Source organism: Bufo bufo, chromosome 6 (assembly GCF_905171765.1).
Source record: "Bufo bufo chromosome 6, aBufBuf1.1, whole genome shotgun sequence".
Classification (NCBI taxonomy): Eukaryota; Metazoa; Chordata; class Amphibia; order Anura; family Bufonidae; genus Bufo; species Bufo bufo.
In genome coordinates this window covers 385,706,839-385,721,018 of record NC_053394.1, presented here as the reverse complement: position 1 = coordinate 385,721,018, position 14,180 = coordinate 385,706,839, and the positions used below count along the sequence as shown (strand labels likewise).

The 14,180-nt window shown below is 43.9% G+C and overlaps 1 protein-coding gene across 1 annotated transcript in view; it reads left to right on the top strand.

Annotated features, from left to right (window-relative positions):
- LOC121003515 overlaps nt 1–14,180 on the top strand; it is a gene marked incomplete at its 5' end in the record, with an annotated part of 1,598,977 nt that overhangs the window by 1,372,822 nt on the left and 211,975 nt on the right.

Sequence of the window (14,180 nt, the reverse complement as noted above, 5' to 3'; positions counted from 1 at the left end):
AATGCCAGCAACAATATACATGACAATTTATCATTAATATGTCATCTCATCAATCATATCTCGGTGGGACCTCCATTTATGTCGGGGGGGGGGATAATTCAATTAAGAATTATTAATTATGGTCATAAAAATAATTAACCATAAAAAAATTAAATTTATAAAATTTGTCATAAATTCTTAAAATCATGACCTGGTGAATTGTAGACAACCTAATTGATACAATTCACATCTGAGTCCGACTATTTCCTCAGATAAATAAGTTCTTTTTTGACGTGAGATGACGTTAATGATAAAATGTAGTTCTACATTATACAATAATACACAGGTATTATAAAAATATGCAGATTTATTGGTTACAAGTTATAAACATATATAAGTAAATAAACACAATGATACATGCAAATGAATATATATAGCGTTAATATAAAGCATTACAAGCTTAACAATACATATGAGTGGAAATAACTTGTCACATTATAACCAAGCTATTATTAGGTTAGGATATCAAAATATGAACATAAGTTATATATATTACTTCTGTTCAGAGAAAACCTCATGATATCAAGATGGGCATGTCTAATCCTAGACATCAATATAGAATGCTAAATACATTCTGCCCCCCCCCCCCCTAACTAACTACACATCACATGACTTCAAGATGGGCAAATCCATCCAAGGATATAACTTAGAAGAGATAACTGTATCCTTCCGCCCCATCCTGGACTATTTTCACACACATAACTTTGGTAAGACTATTAAGACAAATAACAGGGATCTAGGATTTTGCTAGACCATATCTTAAATAGGAAGAACTTGAAATAAGTCCTTCCTGTGGGAATCCATCACTTAGCTTGGCGAAGAATGTTCTATCAATAAAAATATATATATACATATATATATATATATATATATACACATATATATATATATATATATATATATATATATATATAAGCAATTATTTAATGCTTTGCTAGATTGAGTCTAGATTCTTCTGCAGGTAGAATGAAGCCTTACAATATCCTAAGATTACATCTCAATATGGAGATGATCAATTAATTTAATCATTTATTTATTCGCCAAGCTAGATGGTATAATTTCACCCACACTATCAAATTAGTCTTAATAAAATGAAATATCATTTTCTGTGTCTCTTACCAAGTCCTAGTAGGAATCTCACTTCTGCTCCTAGGAAAGCTGGGTGGTCAATCATAGCACATCTCACCATGGCTTTCATCTTGATAGACCTCCACTTCTCCTCTCCTTCCTTCTTTTCTCTCCTTTTTTTTTTCTTTTTTTTCTCTTCTGCCTCCTGTGTATGGCTTATGATCACAAACTTATCAGTTAGACACACCTTCCTAGTTTGGAACTTTCCAATCATTGTCGGATGGGCGTGACCATTGATAAAATGTGACATCATAACCTTACCCAGAATGCATTTTTGCTACTGTTGTAATGTCACCTACTGATACCTAGGTGGCACTGCTGTGTAAGCTATTTGCATCATAGCATAAAGGGTTAACTTATGTAAGTCTGAATATACATTTTGACCCTAAAAGCTTTAATTCAAAGCCATAGGGATTAATTCTGACACTTGTAGCAATTAGAGACAGACCTCTAGGCGTCTCTCTGAACGTTTCTCACACTTAATTTATGGATCGTAAATGGCTTTGTTTTCTCACAGAGATATCAGTACCTCCTCTGTCATACCAAAGATGTGATTAATTGTTACAAAACACACATCTTCACAGACACTCTTCTAATGAGAAATATATACAATATACTGGATACATGTTGTCTTCGTAACATATAACAATATAATATAAAGTAATATATATATGTCCTACTGATTGTCTTATGCTAAGGACTAACTAAGGCTCATTAAATGAATACATACATATTATATATTTTGCTTCATTAATAAATGCCTAATTGTATAGGTAATTATCACCAGCTGCATAGAGCTTATCTTTATCTACCGTCGTAAATTTAAAAGTAAACAAGGAGGCTTCTTCTCAGACTGGTACATTCATGGGAAGGATAACACTGAAGAGTATAAACCTTTGTGTGACCTTAATTTGGCCTACTCAAGACATACAAAATTGTAACTATAGTCGAGCATGGCTCTTAAAGGCAATGAACATCCATCTTGAAAATAATGAATTGGATATCAATGCATTCACCTATGAAAAGGCACAACAACCTGAACAGTGGCACTATGTTCCATCTCATCTCATTCCCGCAGATTGCGCCACCAAACCAGCATCTGGTAGAGTCTCTGCAAATTTTTCTTGGTTAACAGGTCCAGAGTTTTTGCAGAACCAGAGTAAAGAAACTCCTACTCAAGACGTCTTCAGTCTCCAAGACCCTCATAAAGATCCAGAGATTCACCCTGCTTTAAATGCTTCCCCAGATGGTCAAAGCTCGTTCACACCATTGCAAGGTTAGTCCACATTGTACATTGCTTTTGTGCTGAGAAACATAACACTGAATGTTGCAGTTGGCACGTGTGCCATAAACCTCTCATTGCAGAAGATATTGCCCTAAATGAGTTGCTTGTGATACGTAACGTACAGCAGAGTGCCTTTCACATGGAACTGAAATGTATAGATGACAAGAAAGATATTCCAAAAAGCAGCCCCATTTTCAACTTGAAACCAGTAATTGACAATCACAGCATGCTGAGGGTTTGTGGTCGCTTAAACAAGGCTAAGTTAGAGATTTAAGAAAGGAATCCCTTCATTATTCCTGCCAATCACCATGTTACTACACTGCTGACATGGCATCATAATGAAAGAATCAAGCACCAAGGCAGACATTTCACTGAGGGTGCTTTAAGAGCCGCAGGTCTTTGGGTAGTGGGAGCAAAAAGACAGGTTGCTCAAATAATTCACCATTGCATTAAATGTCGCAAGGCAAGGGGAAAACTGCAACATCAACAAATGTCTGATTTGCCAGTTGATAGGACAAGCACCAAACCACCGTTTACTTATGTTGGTCTGGATGTTTTCGGGCCATGGACAGTCACTGCTTGAAGGACCAGAGGTGGTAATGCAGACAGCAAACGATGGGCAGTGTTACATGCTTAAGTGTACGTGCTATACACATTGAAGTAATAGAATCCATGAACGCTTCTAGTTTCATCAATGCTTTAAGACGATTTCTAGCCTTCAGAGGACTAGTTTTGATCACGAATATTCTAATCATGAATTTTTGTCACGAATATTGGCACTTCGAGAATTCACAAATATCTAGAAAAAGGGCTATATCGTCGTTACGAATATTATAGATTTTTTTCATCAGTACCAATGATCCCTCATTGCTTCTTGCTTGTGGGCCAATGAGAAGGCTGCAATATCTTTGACGTTAGGAGTAGTTTTGATTGCAAATTTTCGTATCGCGAATGTGCGTACTGTAAATTTTCAGATTGTCGATTTTTGTAATCAAGAAAATATATGAGAAATATTCGCTAAATATCGCAAATTCGAAAATTGCCCCTGCCGCTCATCACTGCAGAGGACCAGTAAAGCAAATGAGATCTGACTGTGGAACCAACTTCGTAGGCGCCTGCCGAGAATTGCAAATTGACTTTAAGCCAGTTCAAGACTACTTGGCCAACAATGGTTGTACATGGATGTTTAACCGCCCTCATGCCTCTCATATGGGCGGTTCATGGGAAAGGATGATATGCATCACCCGCAAAATATTGGACTGTATGCTTATGGACTCAAATTTCTCAAGGCTCACCCATGAGACTTTGTCTACCTTCCTAGCTGAGGTATTTGCTATTGTCAACGCAAGGCCTCTTGTACCTGTATCTATGGACCCAGAATTCCCTGCCATTCTCACTCCAGCAACTGTTCTCACTCAGAAGTTTGGATCTGTTCCTAATCCACCTGAAGAGTCTTCTTCTGGTAACCTATATCAGAAACGGTGGAAACACGTTCAACATCTGGCCAACTGTTTCTGGAGCAGTTAGAAAACAACATTGCTTACCGGTAATTGGTTTTCTCGATACCCATGACGGCACCCCATGCAACCAGGGACCTCCCATCCGGGACAGGAAACCTGAGAAGATAAAAGGTTCACACCCCCACCAAGCACCAGTGATAATAATAAACAGTACTCCGGAGGTGAACACACTTAAGAAAAGAGAGAGAGAGATCCAATACGGTAAATTATATCTCTTCTGATTTAGACTGTTCATCAGGGAAATTCCCCAAGAACTTTACCGAGGAGTAGAAGGCTATTCCTTATTAAACCTATTAAGGTAAATATAATATATATATATTTTTTATTTTTTTGGGGTAGGGAAAAAATTTGGGGGTGCCGTCATGGGTATCGAGAAAACCAATTACCGGTAAGCAATGTTGTTTTCCCCTCACCCATGACGGCACCCCATGCGAGATAGACTATTAATGAGGAAATTAGGGGGGAACCACCGCCTGAATCACCTTTCTACCAAAGGCAGTATCCGCATGAAGTTGGAGCCTGTAATGCTCTAAGAAAGTATGTGGGGAACTCCACGTTGCTGCTCTACAAATTTGAGCCAGAGAGGCATCCGCCTTCTCGGCCCAGGACGTAGCCACCGATCGGATGGAGTGAGCTCCAAACCCTGAAGGGGGTGAGAGACCCTGTGCTAGGTAGGCCTTGGAAATGGCCCTTTTGACCCATCTAGCAATGACTGCCATGGACACTTTTCGCCCCTTATTCTTACCCCAAAACTGAATAAGGAGGTTTTCTTCTAACCTCCAGGCCGAAGTAGACTCCAGATAAGTTAACAGACATCTTTTAACATCAAGGCAATGATACTCCCTGATAGAAACCTTTTTACCCAAGGATGAAGGGCAAGCTGCACATCGAAAAAGTAACTCAAAGCTGCCACCTGAACTCTCAGGGTGGAAACCTTAAGCCCCTTGTCCAGACCAGCTTGTAAAAAGTCTATGACTCTTGAAACATTTGCAGGAGAGAAAGGGTCAGGACTGATACCTAGGAAAGAGGAGAAGACTTCCCAGATCTTATTGTATTTCCTAGCCGTAGTAGATTTCCTACTACCCAAAATGGTGGTAACTACCGACTGGGAAAGACCTCGACCTAACCATATCCCCCTTTCAGTCTCCACACTGCCAGGTGCAAGATTTTTGGATTGAGATGTAGAATCGGGCCTTGATACAATAGATCCTCCCGAGGAAGTCCCTCTGGACTTTCTTTAGGACTTGCGGAATTAGGGAAAAAGGAGGGAAGGCATAACATTCCTCCTGTGACCAATCCTGCGCCAATCCGTCTAGGGCTGTTGGATTGTTCGAACGGTTCAGGGAAAAGAATCTCTCTACTTTTTTGTTCTTTCTGGAGGCAAAGAGGTCTAACGTGGGGAGGCCAAATTTTTGAGCTAACTGGGAGAATACCTCTGGGTTTAGACACCAATCTCCCTGTTTTAGCTGGACGCGGCTCAGAAAATCGGCCACTATGTTCTCCTTCCTTTTTATGTGGACTGCCGACAGGGACAGATGTTTCTGTTCTGCCAGCTGGAAAATCTGCTGACAAAGTTTTGCCAGAGAGGGTACCCTCGTTCCCCCTTGATGGTTGACATATGCGACTGTCGTTGAGTCGTCCGAGTATAGGATTATTTTCTTGTGGGATATGCCCGGAACTACTGATTTTAACGCCATTTCCACTGCTTTTAGCTATTTGAAGTTTGAGGTGGCTTTCCTGATGTTCAAATCCCACCTCCCCTGCCAGCCTTTGTTCTTGGAGTGAGCCCCCCACCCCCACGGGCTGGCATCCGTAGTTATTAGTATCGGATCCTGAAAAGACCAGGGTACCCCTGCTGAAAGATTATCTGTCACTGTCCACCAAAGGAGAGACATCCTTGCTTCCGAGGATAAATAAAAGGTCCGATCTAACGACTGTTTGCAACCGTCCCATTGATGAAGGATGCAGGACTGTAGTTTTCTCGTATGGGCCTGCGCATATGGGACCGCCAGAATTGTTGCTGTCAGGTGGTCCAGTACTGCCATCGCCTTTCTGAAAGAGCAGAGGTAAGACCTGAAGAGATCCCAAACGTGTTCCCTGATGGAAATGATCTTGGTAGATGGAAGGAACGTTTTTTCTACCCGGGAATCTAAGAGGATGCCTAAAAACACACAGGTCTGAGATGGTGACAGGCAAGACTTTTCCCAATTTATTTTCTAGCCCAGGTTCTTTATCAGGGAGCAGGAAACACTGATGTTTTGGTTTAATTTTTCTTTTGTTTGGGAAATAAACAGGAAATCGTCTAGATATGGCAGTAACGGAACCCCTGACAATCTTAGAAAGGAAGCCACCTCTGCAATCACTGTCGTAAGGATTCTGGGTCATGCGAAACCCGAAATGGCAGGGCTTTGTACTGCAGGTGTAGACACTCTCCCTGAACCCAGACCGCCGTTCTTAAATTTTTTTGGGAGGACGCATGAATTGGCACATGGTAATATGCGTCCTCTAAGTCCAGAGTCGCCATCCAGCAATCTCTTGATAGGAGTTCTATGGTTGATCTTATGGTCTCCATACGAAGCTTCTTGTATTTGAGAAACTTGTTTAGTTTCTTTAAGTTTAGGATTACTCGGAAGGAGCCATTGGGTTTCCTCACTAAAAAAAGAGGAGAGTAAAATCCCTTGCGCCTCTCTGCCTGTGGAACCGGGACTACCACCCCCTTGCGCAGAAGAAGTAAGATCTCTGACTCTAAGGCCTGTCTTTTGATCTGGTCTTTGGGGCAGTCTGTTTGAACGAATGAATCCCGGGGAAGGGTCAGAAATGCCAGCCGGAAACCTTCTCCAATCCCCCCCCCCAGGATCCAACCGTTTTTGGTTACTGTTTTCCAGGCTGGGAGAAAAAGAGATAATCTTCCCCCCCACCTGGGACTCAGCGTCATTGCTTATCCTTAGTCCTTGGGTCCTGGGGCTTAAAAAGGAAACCTCCGGATTTCTTAGGAAATCTATCCTTTTCCCTTCTATCGTACTGTCTACCCCTCTGGTATTTACGAAAAAAGGGGGGGCGTTGGGGAACCGGAAAGCCCTTCTTTTTATCTGAGGCTCTTTCAAGTATGTCGTCAAGAGAAGACCCAAAAAGTCTGTCACCTTCACAAGGGATGGAGCAGAGTCTGGCCTTCGAGCCCTGATCCGCTTTCCAGGATTTCAGCCAGATAGCTCTACTAGCCGCATTAGACATGGCGGACGATCTGGCTAAAAATCTAATCATATCCGTGGAGGCATCTGCTAGAAAGTCAGTGGCTTTAAAAAAGGTAGGAAGGGAAGCTAAAAGTTCCTCTCTTGGCTTTTTTTTCCCTGAGATGCTGTTCTAACTATTCTAACCAGATATGCAGTGATCTTGAAACCCAGGAGGCTGCGACTGCTGGTCTCAGGCAGGCAGAGGTCGATTCCCACGCCCTTTTTAAATAAATATCTGCTTTTTTGTCTAATGGGTCTGACAGGCTACCCAAATCATCAAACGGCAATGCAGATTTCTTGGCGATCTTTGCTACCGGGCGTCTACTGTAGGGGCCTTGTCCCAAATAGCTGCTACTTTTTCTTCAAAGGGATATTTCCTTTTAACTGAATTTGGGATAAAAAAAATTCTGTCAGGATTTTTCCATTCCTTTTTAATTAACGCTTGGAGATTTTCTTGAATGGTGAAGACCCTATGCTTCCTGGGGCCTAATCCCTGAAAAGCTAGGTCTGCTGTTGACTTAGGCTGTTTCACATCCTCAAGTTGCATTGTCGCTCTGACAGCTTTAAGTAGGTTTTGAGTGTCCTCAAGTGCAAATAGGCAACTCCCTGCTTCCTCATCTTCTGATGATGTAGCGTCGTTAGAAAATAACTGACCCGCTTCCCTTTCTTCCACATCCGAGAGGTCTACATCAGAATCCGGGGACTTGTCTGGTGACCTAGGGCGACCCTTATTAAATGATTTTAAGGAGGCCCTGACCTCGGATCGTATTAAGGACCTCATATTTCTGGAGAGGCTCTGAGACTCCTCCGGCACCAGTTTATCAATACACTGCATGCATAACGGCTTAGAATAAGAAGATGCTAGGGCCACTCTGCATCCCGCACACTCTTTATGCTTTGTTTTTGAAGCTGTTTTCAGGGTATTTGCCACCTAAAACAAGTCAAACAACACCCCATTAATAAAAAGATCAATCTCACCAACCGATCTTTGTCCCCACTACTCAGGACCGGTACCGGACTAGCGGGCCTCAAGGGTTCCGCGCGTCCATCTGCTGGCTCTGTCATCCTGGAGGAATGGAGCCTCTTTAGCACAGCACTGTGTGCTACATCAGCTGGCTGGATTCCCCCGCAGCCCCATTTATATATTTAACGGACACGCCTAGGCTATTCCGGCGCTTTTCCCGGCTTCCGGGTTAAGCCCCGCCCCGCGCACACGCCTCCCAACGCCCAACAGGAACTGGGCAAAACGCCATACAGGATGAGGGAAGCCGTCTGAACACGGCCACAGCGGCTCCCTCTGGATCGGCGCCGGAATGCAGGGGAAGGCAGGCTTTAGGCAGCAGCTCTCAGAGAGTTTTCAGCCGCCTGGGGAAGGCCCCACTCCGGATCAGAACCTGGGCCTCCCCCAGCTGCAGGTGCGAACCATCTTCAATCTTCCCAGGAACTTCCTATCCAGAGGACAGGAAACCTGAACTAGTGCTTGGTGGGGGTGTGAACCTTTTATCTTCTCAGGTTTCCTGTCCCGGATGGGAGGTCCCTGGTCGCATGGGGTGCCGTCATGGGTGAGGGGAAAAAGGAATATTTAACCCTTCTTCAATGACGAAGGAAGTGGCAGCAGGTCAAGCCAAACTTACAAATAGGAGATCTTGTGGAAGGTGGAACGACATTCCTGGCCCATGGGTCTCATCTCAAAAATCTTCGCCAGTGAAGATAGCAAGGTCCGTAAGGTGGGAGTGACCATTGCAAAACAAGGTGATTCCAAGTCCTTCATCAGGCCTGCATCTGAGATTGTTCTCCTCAGATGATTTCTTCTACGTTGAGGAACTTTTTCAGAACTTTTCTTCCATTTAGTCGTCCATCTCCAGACTATTCCTAAAATTCCAAACATTGGACTGTTCCTGTCCACCTATTCCAGTTTACTGTGTTTTCATTATTGCCTTTTGTCTTTCAGGTTCCAGTATTTTCATCGTACATCATGGACATTCAAGTTTAGTATGTAGAGTGAAATCCTAGGATTTCAGACAGGGAGTGTGCTGTCCCAGCATTTATTTCTTCCATTTAGATCAATTGCTGTATTTGTGTTATCATATCATTTCCATGTTATGTAATACTGCCACCCTGTGTTCATTCTTGTTATAGGTTTCTTGAATGTATTATGTAAATCCCATTTGCCTTTGCTCTGTCTACTCCTCCCTTTCTGTCACATCATATCCTGTGCTCTGTTCCTGTGTCTTCTTTTTCTGCTGCGGACTCAGAGCTGGTGAGAGAATTTCGTTTTGACCTCTAATGTCCTCTAATTTCCTCTATGTGTTTTGCTCAAGGTAAACTCAATAAATTACCAAAGCATCTCCACTGTATTCTCCTCACTGGATTTTCACATGCAACTGGTACCACGACCTAGGGATATTAGTGAGTTCAGCTGTCTACCATTGCTTGTTCAGAGATTACCACTCACAACCAGAGACTTCTCTAACGTACATCTGTGGCAATATTATGTTTATTTTTTTACCCAACACCTTTCCTTCTGAACTGTTCTAGTCCCTCCTTCCATTCCTCCCCCAGTCCCATTACCTTGCCCCCGGTCTCTATCTGCACTATCTTCCCATACTATAACGTAAGTACCCTGCCCGCCAACCCCTTGTTTAAACACTCCTCCAACCTTCTAGCCATCTTCTCCCCCAACAAAGCTGCCCCTTCCCCATTGAGGTGCAGCCCGTCCTTACGATAGAGCCTGTAGCCGACAGAGAAGTTGGCCCAGTTCTCCAGGAACCCAAACCCCTCCTTCCTACACCAGTTCTTGAGCCGCTTGCTAACCTCCCTAATCTCCCGCTGCCTTTCTTGTGTGGCTCGTGGTACAGGTAGTATTTTGGAAAACACTACCTTTGAGGTCCTTGCCCTAAGCTTGTGACCTAAATCCCTAAAATCATTTCCAAGGACTCTCCACCTACCTCTAACTTTGTCATTGGTTCTGATATGGACCATGACTGCTGGATCTTCTCCAGCCCCTCCCAGTAATGTGTCAACCCGATCCGCAATGTGTCAAACTCGAGAGCCAGGAAGACAACACACCATTTGATGATCCCGGTCTGTGTGACAGATCACCCTATCTGTACCCCTAATAATTGAGTCTCTCCCTACACAAGTTATTGAACCACTTGAGCTGCTTATTTAGATCCAAGATCTGGGCTTCCAAATATGCAACATGATTGCATCTAGTGCAAATGTATTCACCCTCGAATGGCTCTTCAAGGAACGCATACATTGCATACACTTAATAGTATTGTCCATGGAGCTCATGTTTAGATGGGGATAAACAGTAAAGAAGGAAAACAGTAAATAGGAGTTAGAATTAGACCCTGTCTGCTGTAGTTAGAGGACTATCTAGAATCAAGCCAACAACACACAAGGAAAATCTATAAAACCTTACTTTCTTGCTCCTTGTCTTAAACTCTGGTTCTTTAAATTCCACTTATTCACAAGCCCAGGTAGAGCGAGCTCAGGAGGAGTTCATTGAAGCAGTTAATAGTACCGGGGAGCACAAACCACTCCCCTTAACCAGGTACACAGCAGAGAAAAAAAATGGGTTTAAATGCCAGTACCAAAATGCAAGCACTTAACTCAAAAGGACCTTTGCTATAAACTATATGCAGCTATTTCCAATCACTTCCAATCACAAAATCACACTCTGCATCAGCACTCTGGTTGTTTAAACTCCACTTATTCACAAGCCCACTTAGTAAAGCAAGTCCGACCTTCCCACTCTGTTCTGGGGCCACTATTGTGACTCTTCATACTTTTTCCACTCTTACCACTCTGTTCCGGGGCCACTATTGTGATTCAGTCCTTCTGATCTGTCAAAAGAACAGAAAAATAACAAAAAAAGAAAATGGATCCTGATGTTTGATCATCCATAAAGCCTATATCACACGGTCAGTATTTTGCATCAGGATTTGATAATGATTTGGAAGCCAAAAAGCAGGAGTGGGTCCAAAACATAGAAGACATGCAAATTTTACCATCACATTTTATCTCTGTTTTGGACCCAATCCTGTTTTTGCCTTACCAATACTGATCAAATACTGATAAAAACAACTGACCAAATACTGACCGTGTGATAGAGGTCATGCAGGGCTCCAGATGGCGACCAAAATTTACAAATGGCGACAAGACTTTTTAGTCTTGTCGCCATTTGCCACTAGACCCACCGCCGCAGCTCTGAATACAGCGGCGGGGCACAGGAGATGATAGTTCTCTGCCCCGCCGCTGATGTTCTTCTCAGCAGCGCAGTGGAGGAGGAGTCTCTCCCTCCCCCCTCTGCTGCCGCCGCCAATAAGAAGAGAGACGGGAGGAGGAGAGGCTGTGGCCACTGTGCCACCAATGAAGATCACTGACCTGTTAATACAAATACAGGAGGCGGGTGTCGGAATCAAATAGCCGGCACCCGACCTCTATAACAGGGAGCTGCGATCAGCCGCAGTTAACCCTTCAGGTGCGATACCTGAGAGGTTAACTGCAGCGGATCGCAGCTCCCTGTCATAGAGGTCGGGTGCCGGCTATTTGATTCCGGCACCCGCCTCCTGTATTTGTTTTAACAGGTCAGTTATCTTCATTGGTGGCGTAGTGCGCCCCCCCCAACACCCCAGTATAATAAACATTGGTGGTGCAGTGCGCCCCCCCAACACCCCAGTATAATAAAGATTGGTGGCGCAGTGCCAATGAGGGTTAAAAAAAATATATAAATATTAACTCACCTTCACCAATTGATCGCGCAAAAGCCGGTCTCCTGTTCTTGCTTCAGGACCTGTGGTGACGTCACTGAGCTCATCACATGGTCCATTACCATGGTGATGGATCATGTGATGTACCATGTGATGAACACAGTGATGTCACCACAGGTCCTTTGACAGGTCCTGAAGAAAGAACAGGAGACCGGCAGCTACGCGATCAATTGGAGGAGGTGAGTAAATTTTTTTTTATTTTTTAACCCTCAATTGACCTTCTACTATGCATTCTGTATTAAAGAATGCTAGTATTTTCCCTTATAACCATGTTATAAGGGAAAATAATACAGTGAATAGACTTTCATCCTAGCAACCATGCGTGAAAATTGAACCGCATCCGCACTTGCTTGCGATTTGCACGCAGCCCCATTAACTTCTATGCTATGGTTTTATCTTTTGCCTGATCATGCTGTAACGGTCACGTCCACACACATACAGGGGGAAGGATAGTGACCACTGCGCTCCACCCTCACCCCTGGCCCTGCCTACTTGCCTCACGAGTCCTGATGACAGGGGACAACTGGACGACAATCCCTAACTTAGGATACAAGCAGGGAAGACAGACAAGACAAAATACGGAACATGAACGGACCGGGTCAGAACCAAGAGAGCTACGCAGTACAAAGGGTTAAGCAAAGAATGGTCAAGAGAAGCTGGGCTCAAATACCAGGAGAGTAGAGAAGTACAAGAGGAGTCCTAAGAGAGTAGTCAGGTGGGAGCCGAAGTCACAATACCAGGACGGATATGCAGTACAGGAGGAGCAGGCAAAGGATCGTCAGGGAACAGAATCAGGTAAGTATTCAGTAGTCCAACAAATAGCCAGGAACCTAGAAATTAACAGGCAACCTGTGGCTAGCAGGCTGCCTGTATTTATAGTGGGGAGTGAGGGTCATGTGACGTGGCCAGCGTCACATGACCGACAGACCAACCAGTTGAGCACCGAGTGATCAGCTCGGCGCTCAAGGCAGACTTAGGAGCAGGGAGCCACCCAGCAGTAAAGCCGCCCTGGGAATCAGGTCAAACACAGATCCTCATTCCCAAAGCTAAGCAACAGGTCTCGCGGTAATGGGGGACCGAGTGCACCTTCGGAACCCCGTTACAGTACCCCCCCTTTTACGAGGGGCCACCAGACCCAAGACTTCAGGCGATGGCTTTTCAGGGTGTTCTAAATGAAATTTACGAACCAGTCTAGGAGCATGAACCTCCCTGGCAGGTACCCAAGATCTCTCTTCAAGTCCATACCCCTTCCAGTGAATCAGGTACTGCAAGGAATTACGCACCTTCCTGACATCCACTATTTTAGACACGACATACTCGACAGCATCATTAACAAGAACCGGCGGAGGCGAGACTTTCGATGGTACTAGCGGTTCAAAATATTTTTTAAGTAGAGATTTATGGAACACATTATAAATGTGGAATGACTCGGGCAGCTCCAACCTAAATGATACTGGGTTAATCACCTCCGTGATCTTATATGGTCCAATAAAGCGAGGAGCAAATTTTCTAGAAGGTACCTTGAGAGATAGATTCTTGGAGGACAACCATACTTTATCCCCAACCTGAAAGTTCACCCCCCTTGAACGTCTCCTTTCGGCCTTGAGTTTTTGAGAACTTTGAGACTTTTCTAGGTTCCATTGAACCCGGGCCCAAACTGTGCACAGTTCGGAGGAGAGTTTATCAGCTTCAGGGTTAGAGGAGGAGACGGACGACCCAGAATGAAAACTTGGATGAAAACCATGGTTACAAAAGAAAGGGGAGACCCCAGCACAAGAATTGACACGGTTATTCAAAGCAAATTCAGCCAACGGAAAGAATTTGACCCATAATTGCTGGTTATCAGCAACATACAACCTCAGGAAACAGACTGATTAAGGCGTTCAGTCTGCCCATTACTCTCAGGATGGTAGGCGGAAGAAAAAGACAACGAAATTTTACATCTTTGACAGAAGGCCCTCCAGAATTTGGACACAAACTGCACACCCCTGTCCGAAACAATATTTTCCGGGATGCCATGTAAACGAACAATCTCTCTCACAAAAATAGACGCCAGGGTTTTAGCATTCGGAAGTTTAGACAGGGGAATGAAATGAACCATCTTGCTAAACCTATCGACCACTACCCAAACCACAGTCTTACCCTCCGCCAGCGGTAGGTCAGTTATAAAGTCCATCGAGATATGGGACCAGGGTCTACT